Source organism: Myotis nattereri (assembly GCF_964212035.1).
Source record: "Myotis nattereri genome assembly, chromosome: 4".
Classification (NCBI taxonomy): domain Eukaryota; kingdom Metazoa; phylum Chordata; class Mammalia; order Chiroptera; family Vespertilionidae; genus Myotis; species Myotis nattereri.
Genome location: NC_138079.1, coordinates 99,649,133 through 99,666,351, shown reverse-complemented (window position 1 = coordinate 99,666,351; position 17,219 = coordinate 99,649,133). Strand labels below are relative to the sequence as shown.

Sequence of the window (17,219 nt, the reverse complement as noted above, 5' to 3'; positions counted from 1 at the left end):
CTCACTAGGTAGGGGGAGAATCATAACTCTAAACCTTTTTTTCCAGAATTGAACTAATTCTATAAATTCATTTTTTGGGTGAAAAATTGGTTCCTTCTTTAATTAAATAGGCTAGGGGAAAAAGGTAACAAACAATTTCTCCCTTTTTTACTTTTGGGATTTGAAGGTCTTTAAATAGAGTTTTTCTATATATGGGGAAAACAAAGTGTTTATTATCTATATTATGATCTATAATTTAAGCTTAATATACGAAGCATGTATAGAATGTGATACTCTCACAGCAAGACAAGTCCAAATCCTATCTGTACCCAGTGTGGAGTGAGGATTTGTTTTGCATTCACTCATTTAAATCACTTAAACATGCATTTCTGCTGATTAGGATAACTCATGTAATGGCTTTTTAAATCTTTTAATAATTTTTTTGTTAATAAAAGTAAAACATGTTTGTTGAAGAAAAATATGAAACAAAAAGTATCCTAGGCTGGCCAGGCATCCCAGCGGCAACCCCCACCCTGAAGGGGCTGTGCCAGCCTGAAAACAGCCATCAGCCCCTCGCCCAGGCTGGCCAGGGACCCCCACCCTGATCCGGGACACCCTTCAGGGCAAACCAGCCAACCCACACCCATGCACCAGGCCTCTATCCTATATAATAAAAGGGTAATATGCAAATTGACCCTAACAGTAGAACGACTAGGAATGACTGGTCACTATGACACACACTGACCACCAGGGGGCAGACGCTCAATGCAGGAGCTGCCCCCTAGTGGTCAGTGTGCTCCCACAGGGGGAGCTCTTCTCAGCCACAAGCCAGGCTGACGGCTGCCAGCACAGTGGTGGTGGCGGGAGCCTCTCCGGCCTCCTCAGCAGCGCTAAGGATGTCCGACTGCAGCCTAGGCCTGCTCCCCGCTGGCAAGTGGACATCCCCTGAGGGCTCCCGGGCTGCCAGAGGGATGTCTGACTGCCAGCTTAGGCCTGATCCTCCGGGTAGCGGGCCTAATCCAACAGGTGGATATCCCCTGAGGGGTCCCAGACTGCGAGAGGGCACAGGCCGGGCTGAGGGACCCGAGTACACAAATTTTTGTGCACTGGGCCTCTACTTAAATATAAAATTAGAAGTTCCTCTAATCCCACCCTAGTGACAACCACTATTTATAGATTTGTGTATATCCTTTAAAGCATATACCTTCATCTCTATGTAAACATACTCTCAAATATATCTGGAAAATTTAATCATGTTTCATATATGGTATAGTCGCTTGCTTTTTTCAATTAACAATAAAATGACGGCTATTTTATTCATGTTGGTACACATGAATCTACCATTTTCTTACAAATATTGACAAGTATTCCACTATTTGGATAGACCCGTGGTCGGCAAACTGCGGCTCGCGAGCCACATGCGGCTCTTTGGCCCCTTGAGTGTGGCTCTTCCTAAGCCTTAGGAGTACCTTAATTAAGTTAATAACAATGTACCTACCTATATAGTTTAAGTTTAAAAAATTTGGCCCTCAAAAGAAATTTCAATCATTGTACTGTTGATATTTGGCTCTGTTAACTAATGAGTTTGCTGACCACTGGGATAGACCAACTGTAATTTACAATTGATAGATATTCAAGCAATTTCCAGTTTTCTGTTATTATAAATAACATGATTACCAAGACCCTTAAATACATCTTTGCACACTTATGCAAGTATATCCATAGCATAAATTTTTAAGAATAGAACAGCTTGGTCAAATGGTGCAACATGTAAAATTTTGGACAGATATTGCCAAAAAGGATTTCTCAAATTTTATTCTAAAACACCAATAGTATTTCAGAGTGCCTGATTTCCCTGCCCATTCACAACAACTACAACCTATCTCTTTCATCTTTGCAAATGAAAGAGATTAAAACATTTTTTATCATTCTCATTTTAATCTGCTCTTTTATCAGGGAGGCTGTGCATTTCAGGGGCTTTTCCATACAAAAGATCTGTCTTGGCTCATGTTTCAAACTTTCCTAAAACCTCTCAAAAGTTCACAAACTCTAAACAAGCAGCATCTGGCCTCAGCATACTCCTAGACTCTTGCTAAGTGACCCCAAGCCCAGCAATAGCGGCAGCCAGCCTTGATTGATTCACAGCTTAGCCTCTCCCAAGCATCTCCAAGCCCAGCACAAATAGCAGCCATCTGCAGAAGACTCTGTAGCTCATGCTGGGTGTCCTGGGTAGGGCATCAGTAGCTACTGATCTTGGCGTGTACCTCCCAGGAGGCTACAGGGCCAGAGCACCTGATGGACAGCTTCAAACCATGCCAGAACATCACATAATCACCTCTATGTGCAACATACTCAAGGGGAAGACTCAGCGGACAATTGGCCTGGGCGTAAATCCCTCCCACTGATGTGTCAACAGCAATCAAGACTCAACTACAATAGGAGGGTGCACACAGCCCACATGTGAGGGAAGGGAACACAGCTTAAGCACCCAAAGTGGGTGAGTGGGGAGACTGCACCACTGGGCCCTACAAGACACCTACTACATAAGGCCACTCTACCAAGCCTAGGAGACATAGCATCTCTACCTGATACATAGAAACAAACACAGGGAGGCAGCGAAAATGAAGAGATAAAAAATATGTACCAAATGAAAGAACAGAACAAAACTAAAATAAATAAACAAAATGGACACAAGAAATCTACCAGATGCAGAGTTTAATACAACGGTCACCAACTGGTGGTCTGTGGACCAATAGTGGTCTGTGAGGTCCAAAAGATTGGCGACCACTGGTTTAAAACACTGATTATAAGGATTCTCAATGAACCCAGGGGAAGAATAGATGTACTTAAAAAGAACTTTAGCAAAGAGATATGAAACATAAAAATGGAGATAAAAAACATTAAAACAGTAACAGAAATGAAGAATATATTATTAGAGAGAATCAACAGTAGAGTAGATGAAGCAAAGTATCAAATCAGTATTTGGAATCTAAGGAAGCAGAAAACACCCAATCAGAAGGCAAAAAGAAAAAAGAATCAGAAAAATATAGGATAGTAGAAGGTGTCTCTGGGACAACTTCAAGTGTACCAACATTCACATCATGTGAGTATCAGAAGGAGAAGAAAGAGAGCAAGAATTTGAAAACCTATGTGAAAAAATAATGATGGAAAACTTCCCTAACTTGGTGAAGGAAATGTAAGTGCAGGAAGTGCAGAGAGTCCCAAACAAGATGAAGTCTAAGAGGCCCACACCAAGAAACATCATAATTAAAATGTCAAAGGTTAAAGAAAGAGAGAATCTTAAATGCAGTAAGAGAAAAGCAGTTAGTTACCTATAAGTGAGCTCCATAAGACTGTCAGCTGATTTCTCAACAGAAACTCTGCAGGCCAGAAGGGATTGGCATGAGATATTCAAAGTGGTAGAAAGCAAGGACCTACAACCAAGATTACTCTACCAAGCAAAGCTATCATTTAGAATTGAAAGACATTTAAAGTGCTTCCCAGACAAGAAAAAGCTAAAGGAGTTCATCACCACCAAACTAGTATTACATGAATTGTTAGTCTTCTTTAAGAAGAAAAAAAAAAGATAATATGAAAAAATGGCAATAAATACATATCTATCAACAATTGAATCTAAAAAACAAATAAGCAGAACAGAAACAGACTCATAGAGAGAACATTTTGATGATTGCCAGATGGGAGGGGCGTTAGGGCAGTGGTCGGCAAACCGTGGCTCACGAGCCACATGCGGCTCTTTGGCCCCTTGAGTGTGGCTCTTCCACAAAATACCACGTGCAGGCCTGCACATACAGTGCAACTGAAACTTCGTGGCCCATGCGCAGAAGTCGGTTTTCGGCCTGGGCGAGTCTATTTTGAAGAAGGTGGTGTTAGAAGAAGTGGGGGGGTGTCGGTCGGTCGGGTGACGGAAGACGTGGCGGGAGACGCAGCTCAGGCGGGGCTGCGGGATACACAGCTCGGGGGAGTTGTTTCAGATAGATGAGTGTGGATGGGAGAGTTGGAAGGGGTCGACCTCAGCAAACGTACCTCAATCAGATTGAGGACGTTTTTAGCAAAGGCCAGCTTAGGAGTCCCCTAATTAAGTTAATAACAATGTACCTACCTATATAGTTTAAGTTTAAAAAATTTGGCTCTCAAAAGAAATTTCAATCGTTGTACTGTTGATATTTGGCTCTGTTGACTGATGAGTTTGCCGACCACTGCTTTAGGGGGATGGGTGAAAAAAGTGAGGACATTAGAAAGTATAAATTGGTAGTTACAAAACAGCCATGGGAATGAAAAGTAGAGCATAGGGAATTTGGTCAATAATATTGTTGTGACTATGTATGTGGTGTCAGATGGGTGTGAGATTTATCATGATGATCACTTAGTGAGTTATGTAATGTCTATTCATTAGGTTATATACCTCAAACTAATATAATATTGTATGTTAACTATAATAGAAATTAAAAATCTATTTAAAGTAAAAAAATAACAACAATGTATTTTGGAGTTTATAATATAGTATTAGTATAGTGATGTAGTATAGTAATTTGGAGTAAAATATAGTGTTATGACACTAATACCATTAAGTATTCTTACAACATTCTTACACAATAGATCAAGTAATATATTAGAAGAGAGACTAACATAGTTAAAGATTTATATTGTAAACTGAGAAATCACTAAAATACATTAGAAAAAGAGATACAATCAATAAGTTAATAGAGGAAACAAAAATGAAGTCATAAAAAAATACTCAATTTAATCCTAGCCAGTTTGGCTCAGTGGATAGAGCATCAGCCTGTGGACCAAAGGGTTCCAGGTTCGATTCCAGTCAAGGGCACATACCTTGGTTGCAGGCTCCTCCCCAGCCTGGGCCCTGGTCAGGGCTCATGCAGGAGGCAACTAATCGATGTGTTTCTTTCACATCGATGTTTCTTTCACTCTTCCCCTCTCTCTCCCACTCTCCCTAAAAATCAATGGAAAAAATATCCTCGCGTGAGGATTAACAAACAACAACAACAACAAAATTCTCAATTTAAAAGGAAAGAGAAAAAGAGGGGAAAAGGACAAAGAACTCATAGAGTCAAGCATAATACCTGTTACCAACAGCCAGACTATACACCTAAAAAGGCTGAGTTTTAGTGTATGCAAATTATGCCTTACAAACCTGACTTTGTAATTTTTTAAATTGATTTTAGAGAGAGAGAGAGAGAGAAAGGAGGAGAGGGGGGAGAAACATCAACATGAGAGAGAAACATTGGTCAGTGGCCTCCATACATACCAAACCAGGTTCAAACTCAAAACCCAGTCATGTGTCCTGACTGGGTATCGAACCCACAACCCTTTGGTGCACAGGACAATGCTCAACCAACTGAGCCACCTGGCTGAGCCTGACTTTTTCAATTTTGTTGTTGTTGTTAATTCTCACCCAACGATTTCAATTGATTTTCTAAAGAGTGGAAGGGAAGAGGAGAGACAGAAAGAGAAAAAACTCAATTTGAGAGAGACACATTGATTGATTGCCTCCTGCACATGCTGCAACCAGGAGCCTGCAACTAAGAAATATACCCTTGACTGGAATCAAACCTGTGACCCTTCAGTCTGAGGGCCAATGTTCTAATCACTGAGCTAACTGGCTAGGACTCTTTTTTTAAAAAATTTTTTTATTGATTTCAGAGGGGAAAAAAGTGGGGCAGAGTTAGAAACATCAATGATGAGAGAGAATCATTGATCAACTGCCTCCTTCACACCCCTTACTGGGGATCAAGCACCCGACCCGGACATGTGCCCTTGACCAAAATCGAACCCAGGGCCCTTCAGTCCACATGCTGACGGCTCTATCCACTGAGCCAAATAAATATTCCATAACAGAGGTATAAGACTCAATACTTTTTTCACTATATATACAGAATCATTTTATATTTGAGAAATGCTGGGCTGTTCACTGACTACAAAATTCCCATGACATGTGCAAATACTAGTACAGGTGCCCCTTGCTGGTGATCACAAAGCTTGTAAGCAATAAAGCCAGGATGCAATTTATATCCAGATTCATCTAAGCTTAAAGTTCAGACTTATAGTTATTACACTAAATAGAATACAATTCTGAATTTGAAGAGCTTATGAATTTAGTCACAAATTCATTTAAGAGCCAACTCTTGCTAAAACAGGGCAAGGGTCTTACACAATCCTTCACCCTGATACTGGCATTATGAATGCCTGTGTGATTAGCACTTTGCCAAACACTCTGGTACACTGATCATCCTAATGAGGTGCCCAGCTGTCAGTTGAACAAACAAGACATGAGACTGGGAACAGACCAGTTAACACAGGCACATGTGGGTGGTCTATCAGATGTTCCCTGGATGCTAGAGAACTCATCTCCCAGACACAGAGGGAGGCACCCTCCTCACAAGGATGGGCACTGATCCCCAGCCTCCTGTACCCGCCCTCTTGCCCAAGGACATGAGGAGAAAATGTACTAACAGACTGTCTACAAAGAAGGTTAAAAAATGACAGAGGGGAAAAAAGAAGTTAAATATTTCTTTGTAAGGAAAAAAAAGGTTATTTTTAAAGTAACAAAAAACCTAGTAAAACCGTTAAACTTTAAAGAACCACTTTTTGTAGAATATCAACAGAGCCAAAAGATTACACCTCCAATGTTGAGAAGCATGCAACACAGTTGCTTATTTTTATTATTTATGCAATTTAAAGAAAACAAAAATTATATTTTAAGTACTCTTAATGCTTGATTTTAATCCCTTGTTTTAATGCCTAAATTAAAATTTTACACAACAGAGGATTATTAATTTATGGTAGGAGTGAGAAAGGGAAACTGGATGTGTTTACAAGAAATTTACTTTGCTGCTATTTCTTTAAGTGACAGTTAGTGAGGAGAGAAGAAAAGCACTAAGTGATGGCAAATCAAAAGCAAAAGCAAAATCGGAGCCCAGTCCCTTGAGTTTAGGTTTAGTTGTTCAGCTATGACATCTCTGCTGGAAAAGCTAATCGAAGCTAAAAAGATAAATGCAAAAGTCAAATCCAGGATATAAAGTGGTAAATCTATAAACCTTTCCATTGGAAAATTCAACGAAGCAACATATTTAGATTTTGCATCTTTTCTGTCCAAATGACAAGAGTCCCACTTTCCTACCTCCCATTCCATGGGTTTATATCAGCAATTTTCAACCTTTTTTATCTCACGGCACCTATAAACTAATTATCAAAATTCTATGCCACACCAAAAAATATATTTTTTGCCCACCTGACAAAAAAAATAGGTACAACTTTGATTCATTCACACCAGACAGCTATTGTTGTGTTGGGTGTTGTCATTTTTTTATTTGACAATCTAAGGGGAAAGAGGTCAGTGTCCTTGACTAAGTAGTCAGGTATTGCATATTTTAAAGTTTCTTGCAGTACACCAGTGCGCCGCAGCACTCTGGTTAAAAATCACTGGTTTATAACATCTGCCAAGACACACAGAAGGATGAGTAATCCACCTGTGCAGATGAAAAATGTTCAAGTTTCATCTCTGTGGTCTAGTGAATATTGCCAAGAGGTACAGCACACTGGGGATTTGAGAAAAATATACCTGAAATGGTTACAAGAAAATGAGAAGGGCACCCAATCAACAGCTGAAATTGCCATGGGCCCTCAGTGAACTTCATCTAAGGCATGTTGACAAATTAAGGAGACATCTATTAAGTAATACCCTGAAGAGCTCCAAATGACAGAGATAATTAAGACTCACTCTCCTTTCTTTATAGACTTTCCATGGCTAGCATGTGGACAAGCTATCTCAATTTATTGGATTACAGCATATAAAATGGGGCCAAAATTTCAAGAACTTAATTCAAGGGAATTATAGTTTTGTTCAAAATTCACACAGGAAATAGCCCAAGATCACAAGTGAATGAAGTAGCATAGCCTCATGAGTCCAATTCCTAGTGCTACCTGAGTACAGGGAAGAACATTCAGGACAGATTTTATTTCTAGCCTGCTTCTGAGGTCTTTTTGGCTGAGGGTACATCAAACAGCCTTCACCAAAGTCCTTTAGGAATTAAATGACCAGTTTAGTGGCAATGAGCACTTAAGAAATAGGCCAGCATTTCCTTTATTATGATTATTTCCTGTACTTTACATCACCCTTTCTTTTTTTAAGGAGGGAAAACACAAACTCTAGTCATTGTTATTGTAACTCCAAGTAGAGAAAATTTTTGACCTTTACTTCTCAGCTCAATAAAAAGAAAAAAGAAATATAAAGACTGCAAAGTAAGGAATTTTAAATTTATATAATATTTTACCAAGAAAATCTAAGGCTGTCTGATTTTTTAAAATAAGCATTCAATTAAGTATCTGGTTACACATAAAAATAACATTTCAGCTTTATAGTTTTGTATAAAGTTAAACATATACTCACCATACAACACAGTAATTCTACTCCTATGTATTTAACCAGAGAAATGAAAACATGTTCACAAAAGATTTGTGAATGTTCATAGCAGCTTTATTTATCATAGACAAGAACTGAAAACAACCCAAACATCCCTCAACTGATAAGTAGATTTGTAAAAATTGTGGTATATCTATACAAAGTAATGTTTTATTTTTTATTGAATTTATTGAGATGACATTGGTTAATAAAATTATATAGGTTTCAGGTATACAATTCTACAATATATAATTTGTATATCAAGTCTCCTATTACCCTCTTCTACTTCCAAAGGAGTACTATTTAGCAATAAAAAGGAATAAACTACTAATACATGCAATAACATGGATAAACCTCAAAAGCATTATTTTAAGTGAAAAAAAACTAGTCACCAAAGATTACATACTATGTGATACCACTTCTGTAACGTTCTATAGAAGGCAAAACTATACTGATAAAAAGCATGTCAGTGGTCACCATGAGCTGAGGACAGGAGAGGGGCTGACTGCAGTGGGGCTCAAAGGAATTTTTAGGGGTAATGGAAACACACTATATCAAGTGTGGTAATGGTTACACAACTGCAAACATTTGTTAAAACTCACTGAACTGTGCACTTAAAATGGGTGGGTTTTACTATTACACAAATTATAAAAATTGGCAGCTTTCCTACATACCAACAGAGCAACTAGTTAGAAAATATAAACAAAAAAGATCCTATTCATAGTAGCAATGAAAAATAGTAAAACTTAAGAATTAATTTTATAAACATGTACAACCTAATGAAAAAAACTACAAAATCTTACTGAGTGACATAAAAGGGACTTATATAAATAGAGAGATACATATATCAGCTTGATGGATGAGAACTCAAAATTGTAGTCATCAAATTAATCTGTAACCTGAAAGAGCTTGAATCAAAATGCCTAAGGGAGTTTGTGAGGAAACAACTTAAGTCTAACTTTGATCTGGAAGAATAAATATATAAAAAGAGAAAAACGAAAAGATCTGCAAGAACAGACTCACATATAAATCAGAATTCTATATATTATACACAAATGGTATATAACAATGTTATATATAAACTGTATATACAAATAAATTGTATAAAAAACTGCCTAACCACTTGGACCACCCATACATTACACTAAAATAAATATTAGATGGATTAAAGATATCAGTATAAAAAAAAATAGCCCTGGCCACTGTGGCTCAGTTGGTTAGAGCATCTCCCATGAATCTGAAGGTTTTGGGTTCAATTCCCAGTCAGGACACATACTTTTGCAGGTTTGATCTCCAGTCAGGACATGTAAGGGAGGCAATCAACCAAGTGAAGTATCTCTCTCACATCTCTCTCTCTCTCTCTCTCTCTCTCTCTCTCTCTCTCTCTCCTCTCTCTCTCTCATTCTTACTCTTCTTCCCTCTCTAAAATGAATTAAAAAGGAAAAGAAGCAAATATGAAAGCATTAGAGAAAAATATAGGTTCATATTTTACATAATCATGTAGTGGAGAAGACTTTTCTAAACATGTCACCAAAGTTAGAAACCATAAAAGAAAACTGATAGATATATCCAATATAAATTTTAAATTTCTACTTGTCAAAAAATATCCTGATTAAAAGACAAATCATGCACTAGAGGAAGTTTTACAACATACATGGAAGATAAAGATCAAAGATACTTATTTAAATACAAATTAGTAAGGAAAAAACAAACACCTTAATCCACAGGCAACTCATAAAAGAATACAATTGAGCAATTAATACATATATGAAAAAAAGGGTTTGACCTCACCAGTAATTCATGGGGGGCAAAGACAATTAAGGTAGCAGTAAGGATGTCTGCCATATCATTATAAAAAAGCCAAGATGCCAGTGATTATAAGATGTATCATTGAAATAAAAGAAAGTGCTGCAACTAAACTATGGCATACATTATATTATATGATGTATCCTAATTTAAGAGATTGATGTCTGGAAAAAGTACATCTTAGTATCATGATATATAGTCACACAAATCTGGAAATTATCCCAATTTCCAATAAGGGATATTTCCCAAATAAAGTATAGTCATTTAAAATGATATAGATGTATATACAGATGAACAGTGGAAGGATGTTTATAAGCTATTAGGTGAAAAAAAGAGGTTCTAAAACAATATGTTTAACATGACACCGTTTTTGTTAAAAGATAATTATATCTGCACTGAAAAAGCCTAAAAGCCTTATATAAAAAATCTTGAAGCAATCTAAAAGCTCAAACAGGAACGGTTAAACAAACTGTAATACATTAATTCAAAGGAATATTATATTCTCCTTACAAATAAAAATATGTGAATTATATAGATGCAAAGAAAATATATATAAAGTAGCATCAGAAAATGAAAATACACATTGGTTGACATCAATTTTAACCAAGAAAAAAAATATTGTTTGTACCTAAGAATGTGAAGAAGTTCAAAGTCTATCATAAATAGTGGTCATTTGTGGTAATAGATTTAATATAATTATTTGTTTTTAGTGTTTCATTAACTTTTCATATATAATTAGTTTAATAGAGACAGTTAAAAAAATATACACTTTCAGAACTAGAGCGTTCTATAATGTCTCTAACATTATTTCCAAAAACATTCCACAGAGCAACAAATGGACAATAGATAGCACTCTGTTCTGCTTGTACCTTCTGTAAACTCCTGTCTTCACAATTTTGTTTTTCAATACTTATTCGACAAAAAAGAAAACCTCATGTAGAAAAGTCTGTACTACAGGGAAAAGTAGCAAGCAGTTTCCTCCGTCTCTGTGTGCACTTTTTTCTATTTTCTGGTTAAAGAAAACATTTTGTGTTCCTTCACAAAAACAAGGAACTAAAATTAGATAGATGAGAACTGAACCTTGACTCACGGTAGAGAAAACACTATTTTTAAACTAAGAAATATTTATAGGCCTGTGCTTTATGGAAAAGGAAGACAGACATGCTAATGTATGTCGATAGAACAGCCTGGGGCAGGGACAGGAGACATAGGGAGAGAAAATACTTTCACTGTGTGTTTATATTCCAGGAACCGCTGGCACTTCACATATTTTCACTCATGAAAAACAAATGAGAACCAATAATTATCGGGTATTTGAGAACTCTATTCACTTAACATTAAAGAAAATGCTGTAAATAGCTTATACCAGACCATGAGCCCATCTCCACCTCTCCTATTGCCAGCCTTAGGACTGGAGTGCTCCCCAACTCCGGAAGAACTGGCTATGCTCTGGACCAATGGTAGCCAACCTTTCGGACCTCACGGACCACCAGCAGTTGGCAACTGCTGCTCTAGACACTTCCTCATCCCTGGAAGACAACCAATACTTCTCAGAGCTCCAGATGATAGCTTAAGAATTATGATTGTTAATACAGCGTTTTTTTAAGCACAGCAGTGAAATCTAAGACACTTAACAGGTGATTATTAAGAAATCTCTTAAACACATTAAAATCACATTCATCTTGACAGTCATAGCATCGTTCAAAAACCTTTAAGAGTACTTTACCTCCCACATTAAGTCTAAATGTCTTCCTTTTATGCATACACATCCACACAGTTACCATCAGAGAACCTGCAGTAAACCCCCAGACCTGTGGATGTGTGTGTGTGGAGGCAGTGGGGGCTAGAGCTAATGGAAGGGGCTACGACAGTGGTCGGCAAACTGCGGCTCTTTGGCCCCTTGAGTGTGGCCACGAAGTTTCAATCGCACTGTACATGCGCGCCTGCACGTGGTATTTTGTGGAAGAGCCACACTCAAGGGGCCGCAGTTTACCGACCATTGGGTTAGGAGGACAGCAGGAAGATGCAAGTAGGTCCAATCTGGAGGAGGAGCGAGGGGAGGGTTGCAAAAGTGCTGCTTTTTGAGCAAATTCAGCTGGTTCGATTCCAGTTCAGGGCACATGCCTAGGTTGCAGCTCTATCCCTAGTAGGGGATGTGCAGGAGGAAGCCAATCAATGATATTCTCTCATCATTAATGTTTCTATCTATCCTTCTCCCTTTCTCTTTCTAAAATCAATAAAAATATATATTTTTAAATATATTTTATTGATTTTTTACAGAGAAGAAGGGAGAGGGATAGAGAGTTAGAAACATCAATGAGAGAGATCGATCAGCTGCCTCCTGCACGCCCCCCACTTGGGGATGTGCCCGCAACCAGGGCACATGCCCTTGACCGGAATCGAACCCGGGACCCTTGAGTCCGCAGGCTGACGCTCTATCCACTGAGCCAAACCGGTTCGGCAATAAAAATATATTTTTTTAAAAAAAAAAAAACACGGCATGTTTTCCTCTGGCTGGGCGGCTCAGTTGGTTGGAGTGTCATCCCATACACCCAAGGGTTGCAGGTTCAATTCCTGGTCCGGGAACATACTTAAGTTTCGGGTTCAATCCCCTGTCGGGGCACATACAGGAGGCAACAGATCAATTTTTCCCTTTCACATCAATGTTTCTCTCTCACATTAATATCTCTCTCTCTCTCTCTCTCTCTCTCTCTCTCTCTCTCTCTCTCAACAAAAAACAAACAAACAAAAAACCCATAAACATACCTTGGGTGAGCATAAAAAAATAAAACATCACATGTTTTAACTAAAGTCACAGCCTTAATGCTTGGTATCCCTTCAGGCCATTTTCTCTCTTCATGCCCCAGACTCCAATCTTCCTCAATAGCAGAAGCCTGATTCTCTTTGGGGAATCTACCTTCCACCTGCTCAAGAAGACCCCACCCCACCCCGCCTGGCCCAATGGATAAAGGAAAGTCAGTCTAGCCGCAGGGGCCTCCCTCCCCTTGCTGGTGATCCCTGGCGCTAAAGGGACCTGAGGGAGATGTGCTCAGGAACGTCCAGGAAAAGTTTCCTTGCTAATAAAATAAGATATGCATGAGAGGAAAAGTTCCTCTTCTTTGTTGGATGTCATTGTATTACTGGAATGGATGCAGCAACCCGTACCACAAGGGAAGACATCTCCTACATAGCAAGGATGGCAGAAAGCGAAGACAGAAAATATGGGTCCTTGACAATGTCATCCAACCTCTGACTTAACCCTGGAAATGCCATAATTGTTGTTATGTGAGATAATAAATTATTTTCATTAAGCAACTTCTAGTTAGGTCTTCATTAACTCACATACTATTAATTTAAAATTAATTGGCTTTATCTGTAAGCATTTCTACATAAGTTTGCATTTCTTATGAAGTAGGGAGTTTTCTATTTTATGATAAGGTTTTGTTTTGTATATTTATTTGTTTTATAACATCTTCTCTAAGGAAAGATTTGGCAGTGGTTACACAGTTCAGAGAAGGCACTCAATCTGTACTCCAGTCCCTGGTAAGATATACACTGTAATTTCCCCATAATTAAATAATACATCGCATGCTTTAAGATCATTTGCTTGAATACTACACTACTTAAGTAATCTTTTTACTATTAATTAGGCCTCCCAGATATCTTGATATCATAGAGGAAGTGCCCTTGACACTGGAAAAGCATACCATATTCCCCAATGTAAAGTAATACACTGGAGCATAGTTTATACACCAGTCTCGTGGTTAGCATGAATCAGTCCTCCTCATTTTGTATACTCTGAACAATGATAGAAAGGAAGATTCTGAATCTCCAAAATTGTGAATCAGATCACCCAAAGCTCACTGATTACCCAATGACCACTCTCTCTCTCCCAAGAGGCCGCAACAACACATCCATCTCATCCCCCTCTGTTCTACACATATGAACTACAAAATCTCTATCTCTGATCTTATTACCTTCTACTACAATATAACTCCAACTGTCAATGTTAGTCTGGGAGGCTTATTTGTTTTCTATAACAGCTTTGTTGAGATGTAATTCACATACCATACAATTCAGTGATTTTTAATATATTCAAAAAGTTGTGCAACCATCACCAAATCAATTTCAGAACATTTTCATTGCCTCAAAATGAAACCCTTGTTCCCATTAGCAGTCTCTCTCCATTTCCTCTCAATTCCCCATGCCTAGGCAACCACTAATTTACTTTCTGTTTTGATGGATTTACCTATTCTAGACACTTGAAATGGAATCATTTATTATGTGGCCTTTTGTTATTGGCTTCTTCACTGAGCATAAATTTTCAAGGTTCATCCAGACTGTAGCATGAATCAGTAATTCATTCATTTTTGTGGATGAATAATATTCCATAATATGGATGGACCACATTTTATCTGTTCTGCATTAGATGAACATTTGGGTTGTTTCCACGTTTTGGCTATTATGAGCAATGCTGCTGTGAACATTCGCCTACCAGTTTTTGTGTGAAAGTATGTTTTTCATTCAATTGGGTGTACACCTAGGAGTAGAACTGCTGGGTCACATGATAACGCTGTGTTTAACCTTTTGAGGAGTGGCCAGGCTGTTTCCCACAGCCTGAGAATGCTCCACTTTAGATTCCCACCAGCATGATGCAGGTAAACGGGAGATTTTTGAGATACAACTACAATTTATATTCATCCTCATACCGTCAGAAACTTTGTTCAACAAATGGATGCCAGAAAAGTTGGCTTTAAAAAGAGAAGACAAATTTTAGCTCAACAGAGGGAAAACCAAGATGGCGGCATAGGTAAACACCTGAAATTGCTGCCTCACACAACCACTTCAAAAATACAACTAAAAGACAAAACGGACATCATCCAGAACCACAAGAAGGCTGGCTGAGTGGAAATTCTACAACTAGAAGGAAAGAGAAAAGTACACTGAGACTCAGAAGAGGTGTGGAAGTAAAGTGCAGAAGTACAGATGCGCACGTGGAAAGGGCTGGCAACTGAGGACGTGGGTGTCTTTTTCAATCGGGAGGGAGACACACGCTCCCGCTCTGAACTCCAGTTCCGGGCAAGTCTTTGGGGACCCAGACTCATACGGGGAGAAACTGGACTGTCTGGCAGTGGGCAGAACACCAGGGCGGCTTTCTCTCAGAGGTGCTTGCAGCGAATACCGCGGGACACTGAGACCTGGGGCCTCTTAAGGCAGGGCTGAGGATCAGCCATAGCTGTTTGCTCTGCCCTGTTGATTCCCTGAGACCCTGCCCAACCCAAGCTGTGTACAGAGGCTTTTGCATATGAATGGCCTGGCCCTTTGCAATGTAAAATTACCTAACAAACTGCAGCTGCGTCAGAGAGATCCAGAACATCCAAAAGAAGGCCCAAGGCCCCACAGTAGCTTGCACTGTTTCACAGCTGGGCCTCATCTGGGCACCTCCAAACCCAAAACAAAGAAGAGGAATCTGCAGATCTCTCCATAGCTCCTGCTGGGTAGTCTCAGGCAGAGGCTAAATTAGCACATCCTTAGATATCCAAGTGCCAGTGTACCCAGTGGACAGAGTGGGACCATCCAGATTACAACTCCTCAGATCCATAAGGGACACACTCAGGGGGCAGATTCAGTGAGCACCAAAGCCCCACTGAAGCAAGTCTTGCCCCAGAAGGGTGTCTCCAGCACAGAAGTTCTCCCACGTAGACAAAGCTGATTCTCACAGCCAATTGGCCTGGAGGTCAATTCCTCCCAGTGATACCAACTACAATCAAGGCTCAACTACAACAAGAATGTGCACAAAGCCCACCTCAGGTAATTGGGGGGCTGAGCCACTGGGCCCTATAGGACACCTAGCACAGAAAGCCACTCTATCAACACAGGGAAGCAGCCAAAATGCAAAAACAAAGAAACAGGTCACAAATGACAGAAATGGAGGAAAGCAAACTACTGGATATAGAGTTCAAAACCACGGTTATAAGGTTTTTCAAGAATTTTCTGGAAATCGCTGATAAATTTAGTAAGACCCTCAATAAGTCTAGTGAGACCCTCGAGGATATGAAAAAGGACCAACTAGAAATTAAGCATACATGGACTGAAATAAAGAATATTATACAGAGATTCAACAGCAGACTAGAGGATTGCAAGAATCAAGTCAAAGATTTGAAGTACGAAGAAGTAAAAAACACCCAACCAGAAAAGCAAAAAGAAAAAAGAATCCAAAAATATGAAGATAGTGTAAGGAGCCTCTGGGACAACTTCAAGCGACCCAACATCCGAATTATAGGGGTGCCAGAAGAAGAGAGAGAGCAAGATATTGAAAACCTATTTGAAGAAATAATGACAGAAAACTTCCCCTACCTGGTGAAAGAAATAGACTTACAAGTCCAGGTAGCGCAGAGAACCCCAAACAAAAGGAATCCAAAGAGGATCATAACAAGACACATCATAATTAAAATGCCAAGAGCAAAAGACAAAGAGAGAATCTTAAAAGCAGCAAGAGAAAAACAGTTAGTTACCTATAAGGGAGTACCTGATTTCTCAACAGAAACCATGCAGGCCAGAAGGGAGTGGCAAGAAATATTCAAAGTGATGAATAGTAAGAACCTACAAGCAAGATTACTTCACCCAGCAAAGCTATCATTTAGAAGTGAAGGCCAGATAAAGAGCTTCACAGATAAGAAAAAGCTAAAGGAGTTCATCACCACCAAACCAGTATTATATGAAATGCTGAAAGGTATCCTTTAAGAAGAGGAAGAAGAAGAAAAAGGTAAAGATAAAAACTATGAACAACAAATACACATCTATCAACAAATGAATCTAAAAATCAAGTGAATAAATAATCTGATGAACAGAATAAACTGGTGAATATAATAGAATCAGGGCCATAGAAAAGGAGTGGACTGACCATTCTCGGGGGGAAAGGGCTGTAGCGGGTGCAGGAAGAGACTGGACAAAAATCGTACACCTATGGATGAGGACAGAGGATAGGGTGGGAACA

The 17,219-nt window shown here is 39.0% G+C and overlaps 1 protein-coding gene across 1 annotated transcript in view; it reads right to left on the bottom strand.

The window, feature by feature from the left end:
• Positions 1-17,219, bottom strand: part of ADCY9 (adenylate cyclase 9) — a gene marked incomplete at its 5' end in the record, with an annotated part of 141,118 nt that overhangs the window by 102,916 nt on the left and 20,983 nt on the right. The gene's annotated exons all lie outside the window — the stretch shown is intronic.